This window comes from Columba livia, chromosome 11 (assembly GCF_036013475.1).
Source record: "Columba livia isolate bColLiv1 breed racing homer chromosome 11, bColLiv1.pat.W.v2, whole genome shotgun sequence".
Lineage (NCBI taxonomy): Eukaryota > Metazoa > Chordata > Aves > Columbiformes > Columbidae > Columba > Columba livia.
In genome coordinates, this window is record NC_088612.1 from 10282720 (window position 1) to 10303904 (window position 21185).

The 21185-nt window shown below is 42.7% G+C and overlaps 1 protein-coding gene across 1 annotated transcript in view; it reads right to left on the bottom strand.

The window, feature by feature from the left end:
- The window catches only part of CHSY1 (chondroitin sulfate synthase 1), a 72067-nt gene that overhangs the window by 37987 nt on the left and 12895 nt on the right, over positions 1-21185 (bottom strand). The window lies entirely within an intron of this gene.

The window sequence follows — 21185 nt, forward strand, 5'->3', positions numbered from 1 at the left end:
CATGGAGTCTGGGTAAAGAACACATGACTTTCCTAAGCTTGACCCTACAGAGACAGAATATCACACATTATTGCCCCAAGCTTTGCATTTCAGCTGTGGCAAAAATTAAGGACAGAGGAAAGGCACTACTTCAGCTGGGTGCACATTCTTAGAGAGTTTTGTAACTGATGGTGTAGCAATCCTACCATTTTTAATCACAGCTGTGGGGAAAGGTAATTTATTTGCCCATTATGGCTTACAACTGGGAAATATTTATGGAACGAGCAGCATGTTAGCATGTCTTTATTTCCAGCAGTTAAATGAGGCTGGTAAGAGTCCTCCCTAATATGGTGGACATTCGTTTCATTGCATGAGACTTTGTGCTCTACTTTAGGATTAAACTGCCATAGGGGGATTTACTGATTTAACTGAATACTTGCTTTCTGAGAGAGAAATTCCAGGTGTCTGCTTCTCAGCTCTATCTAGCCATCAATACAAGCCAATTTCAATTTCAGGTTTCCTGAATGCCTGGATTAAAAGAAAAAGAGGTGAAAATAAGAATCCATTTTTTCCTGGGGGAAAAAAAAAAATCAGCCAAGACAACAACAACAACATAATAATAATCAAGCAACATTAAAAAGAAAAAAGCATGTGTGTCTTCCTAAAGATATTGAGGAGTCCCTTCTGCTCAGCCTTTTTTAGTCCCAGCTTCCTCAAACACACAAACTTGTCCGAGGCTGCCGTGCAGAAGGGACTGTTGCGGCCCTGCCTTTTGTCTGCTGTCCAAACTTGTTCGATCCTCTGAGTAGCTGCAGAATGGAAATGAGGTTGAAGGTTTAGCAGCGCAGCCGTCGCTGCCCCGGGCAGATGAACACCCATAAAGCACAGGAAGGTGAGCTCTGTCTCTAAATAGAGTTCATCAGATCAACAATCACTTTCCATAGTGTCATCATGTTCAAGCATAAACATGCTTATCTTTGTACTTAAGATACAGAAAAGGAAAAGCACTGCTGCAAAAATCCCTGTTTCATGTCTGATTCTGTTCCAGGAGTTATAATCCCGAATGGAAAAAAAGGATTAAGGACAACAAGTAACTACATTCTGTCTTTAAAACTCCAGCATTTGGAAAAGTCTATGGGATTGCATGCATTAGTAAAATTTGGGGGATTTTTTGCTATTTACCTTTCCATAAGGCAAAGTAATACTATTTATTTTAAGGGTTGCAAGACAAGCAAAAAGGACAGTATTATCAAGTCAATACTATACGAATACGTTCCAACTACAAAAATCATTGTTAACAACAAATTTTTAGGAAACATCTCCTAAGCTGTTGACTTTTCAGAACTGTTTTTCACCAAAAGAAGCCTTCAACTTCAATATTGACTTCCATGACACCAATTTAACAGATATGATGATCTACCAAATCCTTCCCTTATTCCACGCGAGAAACAGAAAAAAACCCACAACACAAACAGAACAAGCAGTGCACAGCTGGATCAAACACCGGCTTGTCTTCCTCAGAAATGCCTACGGCTTTAAAGCCAAGAAAAGATGATTTGACTGATACCAGAGGTAAAAAAAAGACTGCAAAAAGACACACGCCTTACCTTCTGAAAGAAGGGACATTAAGTGTCTACAAAATTCTTGAAAAACTAACTACCACAGGAGTGCTCAAATCACAAAAGTCTTTGACTTTGTCGAAAGCCTAATTCAATTTAAGCTGTTGGTTTAAAACTAAATACTCAGTTTGTAGACAAGAGGGCTTCCAAGGGGTGACGGGAAGGAGAAGACGGCCCTTCCCTGGCAGGGCCAAGCAGCCTTCCACACCCACCTTGCCACACAAGCCACACAGGGGTCAAAAACCAGCACTATGGGTTAAGCGCAGTTTAACCAGCCATGTGACTATTCAAAACATGGAAAGGTTTCCTACAGGAGGAAGAAGAAACACAAATCTGACAAAAACTCCTGAATTCATCACTATTACTGATCACCAGAAAAATGAACAACCTAGGCACTGTTCTTAAACCATTAAACACCCATAGAAAAAGCACATGTGCCTTTCCATCTTTCTCACCTGCATGCATCTAGCCCTAAGCCAAATTTCTTTAAGAAAGGAAATTAACTCAATTAAATTTAAAAAGCTCTTGGCTTTGCGTTGCATTGTTCAGATGTTCCCTTTCTGCTGCAGTGCCCTTTGGAGTGCTGTAAAGGACAGGGCAGGTTTAAGGAGAGGGAACTGGAGAGAAATAAGACAAGGTGTCTGATTAAAAGCAACCCAGACCCATTCATAAATTCAAAGTTCAACTGACAAGATTTAGCACTGCAGCCTGGTCAAGGAATTTTCCCACTGCATACTTCATGTTCCCAGGACACAGGAGGAGGAGGAAAGTCCAAGATCTGTTGGTGAAAACCAGGAGATAGCACACACTCCAACCATTTGGTACCATGCAGAATACTGTTTGCAAAACCAACCAAAATTCAGTGAGCAGGTGAGAACTAATGCCACTGACCTGGCATTTCTTTGTATTTCCTAATATAGGAGGGTCCCTTTGGTCTGTAGTCTGCAAATAATCTTTTCTCTCTGAGTAAACTAAAGACACAATCGCCAACATCTCAGAAGCACTTTCATAAGCTTAAGATTGATATTACTGGAATACAGACATTTGGATGCCCCTTTCTTTTCCTACTATGAAAAATAATCCTATACCATGAAGCTTCATTAATAATGGCCTTAAAATACAAAGCACTAACTTTTATTAAAGTATTTTCACATACCAGCAGGAAGGGCAATACCTGAATCTGCATTAAGCAAAGGGAAACACTGCAGATATAACCCTCTCTCACCAGCAATTAAAGAGGCTCTTCATGGAAAAGCTGCCCTTTACAATGTTTGCCCTACTTAGCATTAGCTCTCAATCAGTAAGAGGCAATGCTCCAGAGGGTGGTAGGAATCCAAAGGAAAATATTAACAGGTAGAGAGTAGAGGTTGAAGGCTGTTAAAAGAGCTCACAAGATCCTCCAGGCAGCAATAAGAGGAGGAAAATGGGTTGAAGTAAATGGAGCGCCACTTAGTGCAAAGGACGGAGATGAAACACTGCAAATGCACTAGAACCAAAAGGAAAACGGCTCACAAGTCACTTGGTTGCAGGGAAAGACTGAAAAGCACCAGAAACTCAAACCTGTAGAGAAACGTGTACACGGGAGAAGATGATCTCAGGATACAGAACAGCGATACAATTTTGGAAGAGTAACGCTCTTTAAGACACCAACATCACCAACAGCAGCAGTGACACAAACCCATCCGGGGGGGAAGGCTCTGGAGGGAGACAGGGGAAGAAACCAAAAGGTGACACCGAGCCGGTAAAAGCCTTTGCTCACGTATCTCATGAAAAAGAGAAGCTCACGATGCTGGAAAAAAAGGGTCAGAGGAACAGTTAATGTATTTCATCTCGTTTTATCCTGTTGACGCAGTGAAACCAGATGACACGCATCCAGAGTTCACAGGCCAGCTGGCAAACAATTCGGACGATTCAGCAAGACAAGGGGCGGCACCAGAAAAGAACTTAAGAACATAGACATATAGCAGCCATGCTGCGCCTGAATAAGGGCCCACCTGGGGAACATCTTGTCTGACAGCGGGCAGCTGTGAATCCCCCGGGAAGCGTCCAAGCGGCCGGGCAGATCCAGGATGGTCCTTGCCCCCATCCAGCTTTCCAGTTTGAGGCAGACAGCAAAGGCTTTCCTGAGCTGGAGATTGCGTTTGGACCATTTAATAGCCCCTGATAGACCTTCCTGCAAAAGAGGAGCTGTAGGTTTTTTTACATCTTACAGTGTGAGCTCGAAAGCAATTTAATCACCAGCACAGCAAAACGTTATTGCTTTGGGATATATTAATGGTATCCCCACGTTCAGGGCTAGGGAGCTGAAATTGTACATTTACTCCCATACTGCACCCTCCGTAGATGTTCCTGCCAGAAAACTGGCTGCAAAACTAGAGGAGTTAGGGAAAAAGCCAACACAGCAAGAAAGTACCCAAGCATATGGGACAGATGGACAAAGGAAAGAGTAATGTCATTAGTTTGAATGGAGCCAAGGTAGGATCTGCTAAAATATTTACAAATATTTGTAAAGCAATAATCTAGATGTGAAGGGACCAGTTAACAGCATAAATAAGGTTCTCTTCTCTGATCCTAAAACAAGACACTATGTGGTTATAATGTGAACTGAAAAAACAGATTTTGCAAATGATTAATGAAAAAGTCACTGAAAAAGTGGTTTATATGCACAGAAATGTCTGGAACACAGCCCTCACAGGACTAGCAAGGAGAAAGCTTTGAGTTCTCCCTTGAGATTTTAGGGGAGAGAAGAGGTAAAGATTACAGACATCATCTCAAATCTCATTACTCTTTCCTATTACAAAAACACCCTGCCTCACTCCATTTAGGAAGTTTCAGTTTTACTGCAAGATTATTTTTTCCTGTTACTTTTCCCTATCTGTACGTCAAAGCCCATACCAGACGCCCAACACTTCGGCATGATGGTATTTCAGAAATTTGTGCATAGAATTAATGCATACTTACAACTCTGGCATTTTAGATCTCAGTTTACCTGTCAATGTGCACAAGATACCTGTTAATTTCCTTAATTGTGCAAGTATCAAACCGGTCAGTTGTACAGAATGACCCCATGAACCACAGCTGTGTTTTCATTTACACCTGCCTTACAACACCTGATACACTTCAAAACCAACAATGCTCAAAACCAATTAGATTTATATTGGGGTTGCTCTATTGCTACATAAATAATGGAAAAATTATCAATAGACTGCAGTTCTCAGACTATCAACATTTACTGAAAAACATGCAAAAATAATTAAAATTGGGTAGAAGATTTGTGGTTGGAGCCAGTTTAACCACCAAAAAAGGATTTTCAAAGGATAGGTCCACGTTCAATACAGCACCGATACCAATCAGGGTTGCCTGTTCTTCAGAAAATACTTCCCGCACTAGAGAAATAAGGTTCTTCGGTCATTATTTGCATGTCTGAATTAACACATGGCAAACAATGCAAAAAAACCCAAAGTATTTATCCAGGGGGTGCAGAAAAGTATTTCTTCAAGTTACAGTAATCTTGGAGACTTAAAGGTTATCTGTGCAGTTTGTAAGAAATGTCATGTATTAATGTATGGAGTAACTTCAGTAGTTTTATCTGAGAACATTTTTCACATTCATAATTTCTCATTTATTTTCTCCACCTAATTTAGCCTCCAAACATCAAATCTAATATCCTAATACTGCCACGACAGTGCTGATCTCTCCTCCTGCCAGTGGACACAGCAGGCAAAACAGGTAACAACCCACAATAAAATCGCTTCTCCTACCTTTACAAACATAAAATTTGCTCCCTAAGTTCCCATTTCTTCCCAAATCACAGTATATGCAAGATATTATTGACATCTCCGGCACGAGATCTTACATGGTTAATAAAAATGAGACATTTTACAGCTTGACACCCCAGCCTCCTTATTTATGAAGGGCTTTATGCATCTCAAAGGGAGATTCCCAGCTAGATAATGGAAGAGTCATTACTGGAGCCTAGTCCTGCAAAAGCCCAAGACACGGGGCTTTAATGTCCTGCTAGTCTTCTGTACAGAACAGTTATTTTGGGTAATTACAGAAATTGTAATAATGTCTTTGGAGTTCCACAAACTTGAGCTCACTCGAAGACGTGTAGTCTTGCAGGCAGAAACTTTTGCAAAGGGCATTCAATTTATTTTAATAAAATATTTTGCTGAACAACAACATCCTTTAGACTTTATTATTTTATTGTAATACTTGAATGTAGTCCCATACAAGATTTCTAAGCCTAATCTTTAGCTGATGTAAATCAGCATAACCTTGCTACCCGATCATGTTACACTCATTTACATCAGAGGAAAATTCAACCTTATGCCAGGTCTTATTTAGAAGTAGCTCTTGTAACTCATTTGTATTTCACCTTCAGTATATTTCTTTAAAAAAAAAAAAAATCTGAAATGTTATCTGATACAGTGCTTGCTGTTTTGAACTGAGCTCTTTATTATACCAGAATTAATCTCCTATTGTGTACACATTAAAGACAGCTCAATCCAAACTGATTGAGACATGTCTGTAGGAAGTTCAAGAGAAACATTTACAAGTACAAAGCTGTTTGCGCACAAGGAACCAGAGTGCAAAACCAGCCTTTTTGCTGCAGAACAGATGAAGGACAAAGGCCTCAGTACAGTCCATGAGCACTGGGGCCACAAGAAGTGGATCAGAGCTTTTCCTCCTGCTCCTTCAAGTACCAGCTCTTGGAATTAGTCTTAACTCTCCAAACACACAGAGAGGTTGTGGACCACATTTTTAGTTTGTGAAAAGCAGCACAAGAACCCAAATGCCTCCGGTCACTGGTGTCCCTGTGTGTGTATTTTGTGCTGGTACGTGAATTTTCAGGTGTTCACTCAAACACCCGCAGGCTCAGAGCCAGTTAGTGCTCTCCAGAGATGAGAAGACTTCGCTCTCTTCTTGGGAGGGAACGGTCTGTTCCTCAAGCAGGCAAAAAGCAGTGAAAGCCAGAAAGAAATCAAAAAAGGTCTTAAGTATGATAAAATACTAAAAGCCTGTTAGCTACTGTGCACCTCGGTTTTCAGTGACGTCTTTAGTGCAGCCTCCACGTTTTCAAGTCCCTTCTGTTAACCGGGCGTGATTAATTTCCCTTCAGTTTTCCAAGCCTGCTTCTGCTCAGAAGCCAATTTAGCAATTAAATTAATCGTCAAATATTTCTTGCCAGAGAATAAAAACTGAGTTTCACCTCGCCTGGGCAAAACACAATTCCCAAAGGATCTGAGAAGTTAATGAGCAGAACAGTTACAAAAAAAAAAAGTAAAAACTGGCAAATCAGGCAGCCAAGAAAGAGACAGGAAGTGACAGATTTAAGAAAATACCTCTAAAGTAGAGGAAATGAGTCGTCCTTTAAGAAGAAATCATACATATAAAGCACATAAAACAGAGTATTCTTTGTAGACTTGACTGAATAAGGAAAAAAAGATTTCAAAAAGGCACATCCTGAATAGTATTAAAAGCAAGACAACTTCAGTGGTTAGCCTAAGATGGAAATTTGAACAATTTTCAAAGCAGTGGCCAAAACCTGTCTGTAAAAGAGCGAGAAAGAAAAAGAAAAAAGGAAAAAAAATGCAACTAAATGCACAAGAGGAGCGAGTCAAGCCATGTTAAGCAACGGGAGCGCCACTGCAGTAGGCTACTCTGTGCACTGCCGGTTAAGTCCTAAGGGTGCTGGTCCTGAATGGATAAAAGGAGGTTTTTTTAAAATACGATATGAATAGGCCTGTCCTGGGAGAGACATGCTGAGAAATGCTCAGATGAAGTTCTCCTCAACTGAGAGGCTTCTTCAGTGAGTTACAAACTGGAGGCCTTGGCTTAGCAAAGGGGCTCGATGCATAGCTGGAAGGGTAATAAAGATGCAGCTTTATCACACACATGACAGGCAGTTCCCAAACTCACAACAGCAAGATTGCCCTGTTGCACCCACCAAGCTCACAGATACCAGGGAAGGCATTAAAGGCTTTGTTAGGTGACAATGACATTTTAAAAAGGAAGCTCAAGCTAAGTACAGCCTTGTTTATGCCAAGTTAAGTCTTCCTTAAGCACTTTCCTTACAAGCTAGTTGCTATAATGCTTGAAATGTCATATATAAAAGAGCCTTATCTGAGTACAAACACCTTACAGAGAAAGTTTAACCTCCGAGACTGTGTGTTCATCCCTACAAAAGAACATTCATTGTCCAGACATGTCAGCAAGGTTCTGCTGCAGGGGAGAAGGGAAGAAAATGGCAGAGGGGGAAAAAAAGTATTTTTTTATATATATATATATATATATAATCTTTACTCCATTTTATAACTGCAAAAAGCATTTCTAAGACATTTCTGAATAGCTACAATTTTCTCTTTCGCAATAACTTTATCTCATTAAATATAAATGTACCTGGACCCGATTATTTTCTTTTGAAATTATTCAAGACTTCTTTCACTAGATAGATAAAATTAGACCAATTAATAAACCTAAAAGCCTTCTGTCACAGGATTTCCCCCAGAAGGACTTTAAGAGCAAATTTAGCACTGAACTACTTCAAGCAAGCTCAATGCCTGGTTTTCTCCGGCTATAAAGGCAGCAGCAGTTACATCGAGTAACAAGCCTGCTACTGTAATACATCACCCATGGCAGCCTAACCGGCATGATAAAGTGTTTGCTCGTGAGGGGATTGTGCGGCCAGTCCAAACAAAGACCACTTCGTCTTGCATTTCCTTGAAATTTTTCTTTAGAAAAAAAAAGAAAAAAAAAGAAAAAAAAAAAAAGAAAAAAGGTCACTAAAAAGCTTTTTTTTTTGTCCTTTTTAAAAAGAAAAGAGCTCTTCCCTCACATCTTCCCTCACATAACAGAGAGCTGCCTGCCTGCCCTTTCAAACACCTGCTCTCTTGCAGTCTATCCTACGTATTTCATTCAGTTAGAAACAAAATAATATTATAATCACTTGGGGTTTTATTACTGTTACCTGGAGACACTGCCAGCAGTTTCCTTCAGCAGCTTGCTGAGTGGATGAGATTTGCAGGGAACCTAAGTCAATCAAGCCAGGAAGGTCATCTTTATTGCAGAGAGAGAAATAAAGCCTGGATCAGCCTCTTAGGTTATTCCACCCCTCAGCCCCATCATTTCCCCCTGCTCCTGATGGCTCCTGTTCCTCAGAGCTCCCAGGGAGAACCTGTAGGAGAACCACTGGGAGAGCATCTCCCCACCACCGACTGTGGTACACCTTCTCCCTTCCAAGAAGCAGGGTTGTAAATCTGTATCTCTATATCATCTCTATATCAATCATCTATCACAAGTGCAAATCCCTGATCATTCCAGTACTTTCCCACAAACAGAGGAGAGAAACAAACAGAGTGGTCTATCACCTCTCCAAGCTATTATTTTGTTAAATTTGCTCTGGTTTGGGCAAGCAGGGATTTACCCACCAGATGAAGCCCTGAGCAGTGGTAGTTCTGGTTTGAAATGTACAATCCACAGACGAGCATGCGCCTGTGCTCTCTGTACATCCTTATGTTCTAACTCACCTTCAGATCCTACGACTTTCCTGCTTCCACTGATATTAATTACATGGCAATGAGTTTCCCGGGCTGCACAAACAGCAGACCGCTCAGCCTTGACTTTCAACCAAAGTGCCAGGAGACAAGAAGGAAGGTGTGCTTGGCCACCAACACATATCTTCCCTTTCACCCTTTCGGGAAGGCCGGCATGACATCTGCTGTACCCCATACCTGGGAGGTTTGCCATCCCAGCCTGGTCACCCAGTACATTTGAGTCCCCACTCTTGAAGACCAAAGGACAACTGCCAAAAGCTGGCAACTTAGAGCAAAGGTTTCAACCTTCCCAATGCTACCTGCCTTGCTCAGACATCTTCTTACAACCACAAGCCACAGAATGGCTTATCCCCAGCCCCAAAGGGCTGGCCCACCTCCTTTTATGGCTGGTGTTTCCAGTGAGCCCAGGCTCACCCCAGCAGGGCTCCTACACGGGATCCACCCTTGATCCCATGGGAGAACCAAGGTGGTCACGGCAGCACACATGGGAGGTGACAAGGGGCAGATGAGAGCTAAGGGGGACCCAGAGCAGCCAGCTTAACCAAAAGGAAGCTCTCTTAACCAGCCAGGAAGCTCTCCTGAAGATGAGAAGCTCTCTCTCTCTACCAAGCTGGTTGTCTAAATTGAATTCGGTTTAACTTAAAACATCATTTAAAATGTCTGCACCTATTCTTGTGGTGTTCTGGCGCTTGCTATACCTCTCTTAAATCTCTTGGCAAGTGAGCTTTCCAAAGCAAAGGCTGCAGCATGCAGCCCTCTGCTCTTTCTGCACAACACACAGGCTCCCAGCAGGGACACAGCAACCCGTATGGGATTACAGACTCCATGTCGGAGTGGGTCAAACGCACAAGGAACGCACTCCACGCTGTCAGTCTGTCACCTTCAGCCCAGGACTGCTCTCGGGGAATGACAAAAAACCCAAATTGAATCATACATATAACTACAGCACCACGGGCCAACACGGATACCGCCCTAACAGGATCTGGCGCCAGCAACTCCTCAGGCAGGATGGCCTCAAATCCACCAGGCAACTGGATCTAAGAAGAACGGACAATCCCATGGTTTGTTTGAAATGTTATAGAAGACACAGGTTGAATGTTAATCAGAAAGAAAAAAGTACTGATCATCAACATATCAATGGGCTCCGTTTAGCTTTCTGTGCTCATTATTGTCTGGTGTGAGATGCAAGACTGAGTCTGTACGGATATTTCCAAGTTTCAAAGTTATAACTGCGGTTTTATTCCCAAAGGCTGATATAGAAAGGACTGCAGCAACTCCACAGAACGCTTAAAGATTTAAAAAGAAAAAAAAAAACCCAACACAATAGCATCATCCAAGTGACAGTGCTCAGGAACAGGGCCTGGAATATTTTACAGTGATTCTGTTATATTCCAGCACACGCAAGGACGTGAACATTTACTTTGGCTAACCGCAGAGCGCATGAGCATGCACAGTTATATGAAAAGGGGTGCTTTCCAATACAGTGTGTGGCAATCGGGGGAGTCTAACCAGAATATTAAGAGATAGACATATTTTATTATTATTTACCATCAAGGCACCACAGGAACCACTGCAGCTCCTTTTTTTCTGCATATAATCATTATATAGACAAAACTGGCAACAACCCCAAACTGGACGTGGCTTTTCTGTCTCACCACACAAAGAGAGGCAGATACAAAGACAACCAGTGATGTTATGTTGGCTACCAAAGAAAACAAAATCCAAGCCACTGTTCTTCACTGCACACTCTCTGCTTGGACTGGAAGAAAACACACTCTAAGAAGTCACTTTCAGACCTCGTTTTTGGATGAAGAGTTGCCTGTTTTGCATGGTAACTAGGCATGAAATTGCACCAGCTACAATGCAGGCTGCTCAGTGTTTTTTTTACATTGGCTACCAGTCAGGCGCATGAGTGCTCCGACTCAGATGTAACTCGGATGCCATGCCAGAACGTGTCCCATCAGCACCACACTTGTCACTTTAGCACAGGATGGTTTTGCTGGCATGCCAAAGCAGCTGAGGCTCAGAGTGCATTGCTTTCTTGGCAGGTATTCCTCCTTGCCTAGGGGAGACAGACAGAGAGGAGTTCTGTGTCTAGAAAAAAATAAGATTATTGTAGCCCATCAGATATAATTTCCGGTTTTAATGATTAAAGCTGTGTCACAGCAAGAGCCAGGGGAAAAAGCAGGTTGTTCCTTACCTTGCACCTTGTAATGTTTTACTGTTTACTTGCACTTATTTTAGACCAATTTCCTTTCTGACAGCATATCCCAGTTCTTCTCCACCTTCCTTCACTGTGTGCCCAGCTCTCATACTCTCATTAGAGAAACTCCTTGCAACTAAGGTTAAGCACATTTAAGGTTCACATTGTCCTCACACTCCTGAAGGAGACAGTTTCTTCAGCAACTGCTTCTCCTCCACTCTCAGCACTTCCAACGTCAGCTTTTATCACTGTGCAAGTGTGAGCACCCCAATTTACACGTGCAGCCAGACTCTCCCTCATGGCGAGAAACTGGTTCACTTTGAGTAGCAGTTACAAAAGGAGTAACATCTGCTCTGTAACTGCTCAGCAGAGCGTTGCACAAGAGCAGTTACTTTAGCCAGCCTGATATTGCAAATGCCAAAGGAATTTGGTTCCTTCATATCTCTACTCACGGGACCTCTGTTTAGAATATTTGAAATTACTTGGAGTCCATCACACTAAGAAGACCCCCTCGGGTTTCAGCCCAGCTTTCTTACTTTCATCACCTTCCACCCTCAGGACGTTTTTTTCCCCATTTGCCAGCAAAGAGTCTCACTTGCACCTCTGCACACTTGGCTCCCCCCAGCTTTATTAAGAAATCATCTTCAATGAGTGTTCTGGTTCATAAAGGCTGATGGAGAACCGCAGGTTTGTCTCTGCAGGGCTCTTATTCATTAATTCGGTGATGCCCTCTGGGAACTGAAACAGATTATTTTTGCAATTTCTACCTGTGACTGCACCTCAGCAGTGGGGAAGGGACATTTCCTGAACCCGCTCTGGGAAAAGGCCCATTCCGGCAGAAAATGCAGTTCTCCCTCTCCGTCCTGAAAACAAGTCTGCTCCTGCCTCCCCTCACTTCAGCCCTGACGGTGGAATTTTAATTGAAGTGACTGGTGAAAGAGGGGAGGGAAGGTGTGGTTTGGCTGCAGGACACAGAGTCAGGACCTCTTACCCTCTACACCTTGCCCTGACAGCACCTCCTCCGTGCCCTGGGGATAACCCCATGCCATGTAGGGAGACAGAGTATGAGAAAGGTTTGCAAAGTGCTTTGATGCTGAAGCACAAAATTCTAGACCTGAGGTAACAGTTCCCTCAATGTACTGGGAAATCAGGTTCCTCTAAGTTTCCCTGCGAGCAAGGTCAAAACCACACTTCTTCTAGCTTGCTTGGGAATGACAGCCAGTCTAAAATTAAATCAAAAAGTAACTTCTCACCCTCTTGTGAAAGAGGCCACAAAAAACCTAGATGAATCTTCAAAGCCTAAGGAGATCTTCACCAAGAAAGAAATACTCCCTGGAGAGGAGAGCAAGTTCAGGCACGTGTTCACAAGCCAGAGGCAGGTGCTGAAGCCAGGACAGGGCAGAGCTGCTGCTCTTGAGGGACTGGGACTCGGTGACGGAACATCCCACGGACCTGCCCCAAGTCACCTTTTGCCACAGTCACCTACCAGATTTCAGTATTTATCCATGCTAATGGAGCAGAAGAGAACATCAAAGCAAAATAGCTTAAAGGGAAACAGGGCACATCCCTCTTGTGCTCTTGCTTTTTCCCATGGGACTTCTCATGGTAATTGGACAGAGAGTTGTTTTTCCACCCAAACTCTACTTTGAGTCAAGAAGCCAGCAGTGACAGTGCTATTTGGGAATGGAACCGAAGAGCTGTCAGCTAGCTTTGTGGGGTTAAAGAAAGCCAACACAGAAAACCCAACACAGGAGCCAGGAGATGGCAAACCTGAAAGCCAAAGGAGACAAACACCAGGGATTCAAAACTCACCAGGGCTTTGTCAGCATACAGAGCCTCCTCTCTCCTGTCACTGCCTCCCTCCCCTGCATTTCAAAAGATGAGTGTGCACTTCTGGACAGGACTGGTTTCAGCAAAGTCTCTTTGTGAAATGGGAATGAGAATACGTGCAGAAGAAAAACAAAAAAAATATCAGGGGCACCATGAGGCAATGGGGAAATTAATACAGAGGCTGCAATAAAGTTCAAAAACTTTAGAAAGCAATTTTTTCTTTCCAGCTGTCAAGTGCCCTGTGAAGGACAAGGGTCCCTCTGCGCTGGTGCACACACTGTCTTTTAAGCCAAGTCTACCTCCGAAACAGAAATTCAACACACTTTTCCCTAGAAAAGGTTCTATTGTCCTGCAGTCACATTGCCAAATTCAGACATTTCATTACAAGTGTGAAACAGAAGGATTCCAGTCCTGCTTTTAAAAGGAAAATCTCCAGGCTGCCGCTCCATCACATAACTAACACCAGCTTTGTTCCGGCAGGAGACAGTAGAGCTCCCTCTCCTCTGAAGGAAAGGGAGGCAACATATAAACAACATATCACTGTACATCCCAGCCTCGGATCCTGCATACCTCCAGGAGTAACCAGCGCTCACAGGCTGAGGCACCTCGGCAGATGTATGGCCAGGCAGCTATAAAAGAGCCTTTGTGCTGGCTGAACAGAAACAAGGCATTTTCTGTAAGGGAGACGGCCTTGACCACCTAGCAGAATAAACGGGGTTACACATTTCACACTTCCTCTGCACCAGGAACCGCGAGGGTAGATGGCACAAAGCAGACGCTGCAGGCTGGAGAAACGACCCGTTTGCTCCCACAGAGCCACGTCAGGGATCTGGAGGAGCCACATTACAACCAGAAGGACGATGACGCTGCCTTCACCTTCCATCTTCCCTGCTTGTGGTTCCCATATGAGAACTAAACCACTTGATTTAAATGTGAGCAGATCTGCAGTTCAGCAGACACTTGCCCCTGCAGTAGCATCCGTGCAAAAGATCATCACAAATGCTTCTGACTCACCGTCCAGAGCTCCAAAGGCTTTTCATCCCAACACTTAGGCACTTGGCGTCTGTTTTATAGATTCTGAAATACCCTCTTCATCCGCACCCTAGTTTCCAGTTCTGAAATTAGGCTAGTTCTTTAAGTCTGCAAAAGTTATAATGTTATTTTTGGCCTAGAAAAGATAAGAAACCACGTGGATAGTTTCTGCTCAGTACGAGCACATGCAGCAGGGATGCTGCTACCATCAGCAAACTTCAGGATTTGGTCAAGCATGTTATTCCGTAGGATCACAGGTAGCTTCCAGTTGGGCCTGGTAAAATGCAGCAACAGGACAAAGTGTCCCTGAAAAGGCTTTCACAGTGACTACAGCACACATTTCAACTCCAAGGAGTCAGAAAGGGGGAAAAAAGATTATTGGAAAAAGCCAAAGAAAAATTGCTCTGTCCAAAACCTAGGAAAGCCACAGCTCACCAACATTCCCAGGGAAGCAAAAGCCCTGCTGCTTTATGAAGATTAAATTTGCTGTTGTCTCTCCGTTGTTGGGTTTTGTTTGCTTTGTTGTTGTTTTTTGTTTTGTTTTTTTAAACAAAGTTCCCCTTGGCCAAAGATGTTAGGAAATGTTTTCAACAGGAGAAGGATATAAAACCAAACATGTCAGTTAAGTAATCTGTGTTAAGGTTAAACAAACAGGGTAAGGTGAGGTAAGGGTAAGGTTTCTTGACAAATCATCTGTGATAAGGTTAAGCAAATTTCTCTTTTGTCAGGACAGCAAAGACACATATTCAAGGGAGGAAAACTTCTGCTGACCTGGACAACGAATATGAGAGATGTACATTCTGGAGTCACTCTAGTTGGACAAGATTGTTTTCACTCTAGTTGGACAAGATTGTTTTTAGTGAAACATCTGGTCTGAAGACTATATGAAACCATTAGAATAATCTGGGTCAGGCACTTAACCCACTCTGCACCTATACATTGAGGGGGACTGTAAGAAAAAGACTAATAAAATACTCAGACCTAAGGTAGAGACAGTTCCCCATTAAGTATTTCTGCAGAATTACACACCATATTAATTGCCAACAGCCAGTTACTAAGAACTTAGTCCTCATTAAGGACAAAGAACATTGACCTTTTGCAGAGACGTGGAGGAGTGAATTCTCCTGCCCCTTGGGCAAACGTTTTATTCCTCTGTAAGACAGTAACACATATTAAAAGGTATGGTTACAAAGGATTAAGGCAGCTCAGTTAATGCAAACTAGCACTCTCTCCTGCATTCCTCACTAATACAGAGGTGACATGACCAGCCAAAACATGTAGCTTTAATTCAAATAAGGTTTCAAGAAGTTACTGCCAAGTAATTACACCCATTGAAGGCCTGTGAGCAGAGGAACCTTCATTAATACCCTGCTGCTATTCTCAGAGCACTTTTCTAACCCGTCGCAGCAATCTCAAGTGGCAACCACAAACAAGAGCAGGCAACAAGTTTTCATGAACTGGCTAGTGCCTGCACTTCAGAGAGCACACGGACACAGGGCTGAGCATGGACAGTGGGCAAGGACAAAGCACCCCAACACCGCCTGCCTGCTTAGAAAGGCTGGGGCAACCCAAAGGTAGATGAGTTTTCCAATAATGTACTTCTTTCTTTATTTTTCTGATAACATGCTTTTCTTTGCAGCTGGAAGAAGGTGACAGTAGCGCTTCTGGAACTGCAAGCAGCTTTCTGCCACCCTTTTCTGCTTTCTAATGAACTGCTGGCTGAGTTCAAACTACAGGTTCCCATTTATTTCATTGCTAATTCTAGCCTCTGTCCCAGAACCTGTGCTTAATCCTCAAAGAGTACCGGATGCTTCTGAAGACTGCTTCCAAGAACAAAAATACAGCACTCAGCTGGAGCTCCCTAAAGCCATTCAGTAGGAAGGATTAAACCCAGAGACTTGGATGGAGCTCAGATCCAGTGGGCATGACCCTACCTGTGCTCTCTTCATTACACAAGAGCCCAGTGTGCCTCTTCCTAAACCTCCTTCTAAGCTAAAGACTCCAAAGCGCTGGCTCAAGGAGCCTCATCTCACAGCTCTGCTGAACATTTAGGGCTCCCATCCTGTACCGACATGCACTTTCAGCTATAAACCAGAACAGGCACAAAATGAAGCGGTTTGCTCTACTCCAGCGATGTTCCCAGGACATCAGACCAAGGCACAATGCTGCAGTGTGGACAGATCAAAGAGTCTTAAAAAACACTCTGGGTCCTTAAGAGCAATTTCGGTCACATGCAGGATTTGACCCTTTTACCGAAGTCACCATTACCACACAAGTGGCAAGTAACTGGCATGAAGTTCAATTGGTTCTCAAGCGTCCCACTGATAAAAAAGTTACCTTTACTTTTGCATCATTAGTGTAACAGTACTTTAAACTTGCTCAAAACACATCTGAAAGAACCACTGACAACTAACTTGCTTTCACTGAGGACACCAGCAGAAATTCACTTTTATGTAAGAAACTAATCAGAAATAACCAGAACTCAGTTTTGAGTTCTGCAAGGACCCACAAATACACTTTCAACTGAAATATCAGAATTTAAGAAAACAAAACCCATTAGTTCCCCCAACCCTTCCAATTATGTTCCTAACTTCTTTGTGACACATAAAGGTCATTTTAGTCTAGGCATAGAGGAAGATAATCCCCACCCTTCATGCAATCAGGATTTCTGGCAAGATTTTAAGAGGTCTCCAGCTGATAACCATGAAAGTTCACATCACCAGGAGTCCAGATAAGCTTTTAACACAGGAAATTAGTGCTAAAATGTTTTAAGCATTTTAAGGATCAATTTAAAATGGTGCAACAGTCCAGCAAAGTAGAACTCAGTTTGCTGCTCCAAATCAGATGGTTTGAGAACACAAAACAGCAGCAGCAGCTTTTCAGCGGAAGGTGTCTACAGGAAACGAGGTTAGACAAAGCCCAGACAATTAATCCTCTGTGCAGTCAGATTACATACTCAATGCCATCCACAGAGCACCCAGTTGAAGTGCTACCTGCCTGCTGCAGGGACTGGGTGTTCCAGGTTGTCATCTTGCATCTTTCCTGCTCATCCATGAACCAACAGTTCTTCCACCATGGCCTAAAAAGCCAAGCTCCTTACTGACTTATGTTAAGTACACTTATGGTGCACAGGAAAACTAAAGATACACATTTCTCATTAGTAATTGCTGCTGCAAGCTATTAAAAAAGAAACATGGCAGTTACTTTTTTAGAAAAGTAACAAGTAAATATGACATCAAAACCCACCATATATCCATCCATTTAAAAGATCCAGCCTTTGTTTCTTCTTTGTAATAACTCAATTGTTTTTATTAAAAAATCCAAATATTTCTCAAAACACCATACTCCAACTATAACACAGCTAACACTTGAAAGTATTTGAGCTGTTTCTACCATCCCTTTGGTGACCTCAGCTAGTTTATATTAAGCCCCTTCCCCACATCAGCACTTCATTTCTACTTCCCACCACCAAACAAGTCTGGCTTTTCTCTCCCATGCTTACAGGCTCTGACACCTCCATGCTGCCGGCGCTTTAAACTGCTCAGAGAACTTGGCCTTAACAGACTGAGGGGAGAAAAGCAAATATCCTCTCCAAATTTACACAATTAACCCTCCCTCCCCCAAACATCCAGATCACTTTTACCCTCTACATATAGACCAGCTAAAACCTTCTATATTGAGAGTCCCAGCTGAAGACACTTCATGTCCACTTCAGCTGAGAAAGACTTTTTTTTTTTACTGCCTAGTCACACGGTACATTTCACAGAGTTCTGTTTATACAGAGGTAGCCATAAAGTGGTTTATTCCCCACTCTCTTATACACAGAGATAAGCAAAACCAAAACTTGCTGACTCAAAGTTCGATCAGACATAATTGATAGATAACTGACTACATGGGTATTACTGGGTTTTATATTGACTTGATTTGGAGCCTAACCATGTCCTTCCAAGGTCTCCAGTCAGGTAGGATTCACGTACAAGAGGCAGCATGAAGCTCTGATTGCAGCTCAAAGCCATTTCCTCCAAGTACCAACACTCACAGTTGTAAAGTAAAAATCTACTCTTCAAAAAAGGGATGGCTTTCCCATCAGTTCAAAAGAGAAAAATCTATTAAAAAGGTTCTAGTCTGACTTACCTCCCTCTGACTATCCCCACTGCAGCTCAACAGAACAAACTCAAATCCTCAAGTATCTTCTGAGTGCTTTAATTAAGACACTGGGATGATAAGCTATGTTATTAGAGTTCTTTGTCCTGTCATGCAATGAAGGATTAGCCTTTCCTGACTTGTCCTTAAGATAACAACTAATCCTGTTGCCTTCCTAAACTCAACAAGCTGCACAGATCCTCACTTCTAACTCAACCACTGCACTTTGAGATTACAATAATGGGGTAAAAAGTATTACTTCTGTTTGCTGGATTCATGGCTGAAGCTTCCTTAGAGTCTGCATGACACCAAAGTCCCCATTTCAGCAACCCTCAGCTTAGGCATTAGATCAAATCATCCAGCTAACTAGGGATAGATTAACCGTGTGCTCACAAAAACTGGGTCAGTCTCAACCAGCCTCCACAGCCTGGAAAGGCATGTGTGTGTGCACACAAATCACACACACTCTGATGGCCAGCAGAAAGGTGGTGAGATCCACACAACTCAGAGCTGTTATACATGAAAAGTGGTTCTTGATTGCTACAACAAACAAAAAACCTCCACCAACCAGAGTTCAGAAGTCACTGAGAAATGACTTAGTGGCATCAAGTCAGTTTTCCCCTTTTGAAATATTTGGTTTTCGGATATTTAATTATTTTCCGAAGCGAAGGGGCTAGCTTAGGACTTGGGTGCAGATCTCAGATCTGCCTCCTATTCCAAACCCTCCTAACCCACGCCTTGGTTTCACAAACCCAAACTGCAGCTTTGCTCTCTCGTTTGACCTCTCTGCTCTCCTCCTCAGCAAACACTGCTACTAAATTAGCCCACAGTGGTCACACCACACTGCCTTCCCCACCATCGTCACAGACTCCCTGTCACATCAGTCATGTGTTTTGGTCTCACACTGAGCTCCGTGCATCACCTACCCTGCCCAGATAATGCTTTTCTCTAGTCCTAACTGTGTGTCCTTGGACAAAATACCATTCCTTGTTACCTGCATGAAGCTCAATCTCCATCCATCCCCAGAACAGTCACCCACCTACTTCCAGCTTACTCTGAAGCCAAAAAGGCATGTATGAAGTGTTTCAAAGATCAAATTTAGTGCGTAAGGAAAGCTGTTTTATAATAATCCACCATAAAACACTGGGCATGCTTATATCCTCCCTCTCATGCACACATGCAATTTGTATTGTACATTTCTTGAATGAAGAGATGCAATGGGCTGCACACACATGGCAAGATAAGGTATCTGTTGCTGGCAGGGTTTGCCAAGTTCCTATGCTCTGGCATCCAAAAAGAGTACAAGCTAGAAACAGGCTGAATCTCCTTTCTCATTGAGGATGGAAGGTTCTCTCTGAGAAGATAAAGCAAGGAATTGGAGGTTAGCGGTTAACAGCTGCATCTGTCCCCAGCCTTTCAGTTCTGATCAATCGCTGCAGGACCTTTATCTTTTTTTGGCTTCTGGCTATCTTACAGAAAATCATAAACTTCAGTTTTGCCCATGAGAGTCCATTCCAGAAACCGTATGTTCTGGCACTGCCAGTGTACTTGGCAGACATAATGTGCGCTATAAGGGCTTTTCTAACTTCAGTGAATTTCAGAGTAGCAATTATCTTCAATTACTCCAGATGAAAGACCACACAAAATGTTAATTCAAATCCCCCTTCACCCAGAAGCCCCTCTTTATCCACAATCACCACTGCCCTACTTTTTCCCTTGCCAACACCCAAAAGGTTGGACCTGCTCTTCTTGGATGCCCACATTTCCTGATGTCACAGCTTCTTTTCCATTATACGTGGAAAAAAAATCCTGTCTCACTTCAGGACATTTAAGAGTACCTGTTGCTGGTTTGGAGGAAAGCACTGCCCCCTCCACACAGACACAACTGCTGCTTCTTACCTACTTTATCCCACTACTTCAATCAAAACAGAAGGAAAAAACAGACAAAACATATGGGCACTTGCAGCAGCAGCTAGAGGTGCCATCAGCTGCTCCACTGGATCCAGCTGCTTCTGTCACGCTGTAGGACACGAAGCAGCATCACCTGAAAGTAATGGTGTGTCAGAAGGGTTTTATTACTGAAGAAATTAATGGGATATGATTCATTACTGCCATAACTTCTAGCAGCTACCAAGAGCTTGTATTAAAATTACCAGCATTCTTAAGATGGGGATATTAAACACAAATTAGAACAATAGTTCGCAGCAGCTACAAAACAAGGCTGAAACGACACTAAGCTACAGAGGGACTGCTTCATAATTCAGATGCATTTAAAGGCAACATTAGACTCAAAACAAAAACTGAGATCAACAATACATTGGGATCGTTTAAATGACAAAGAAGATAGCTTGTCATCAAAGGTGGAACCTGTTCTCAAGCTGAACAGCCAAGACCGTGCATGGCAGAATAGCACTTCCCTGTGATCCACACAACATGAACTAGAACTACTGGGGGGAGGAAGTGAGAGAAGGAAGGAGACTTAAGTGTGTAAACTTTTCCTGAGAAAAACACCCAGCAGTGTGCCAGAAGTCCTAAACACCAATATTCACTTGAAATGCAGGATCACTTCCTAGCAAGTTCAGTATGAGTCTTTTGTACTCTTCAAGAGAAAGGACTGTGCTCTATATTGCTTCATTAACTGTCCAGCTCCCATCCATAAGCTTCAGAGATCGCACAGCTCCATTCTTTTCAGAATTTTTTTTTCACAATTTTTTTTTCTTCCAGTTTGCTGCTCCACCCTATAGATGGCTGAGTTTTACAGCTATTTGTCAAATAGCAGTAACGGTCTTAGTTTTGTTTTTACAGTGATGATAATCCTTCCCA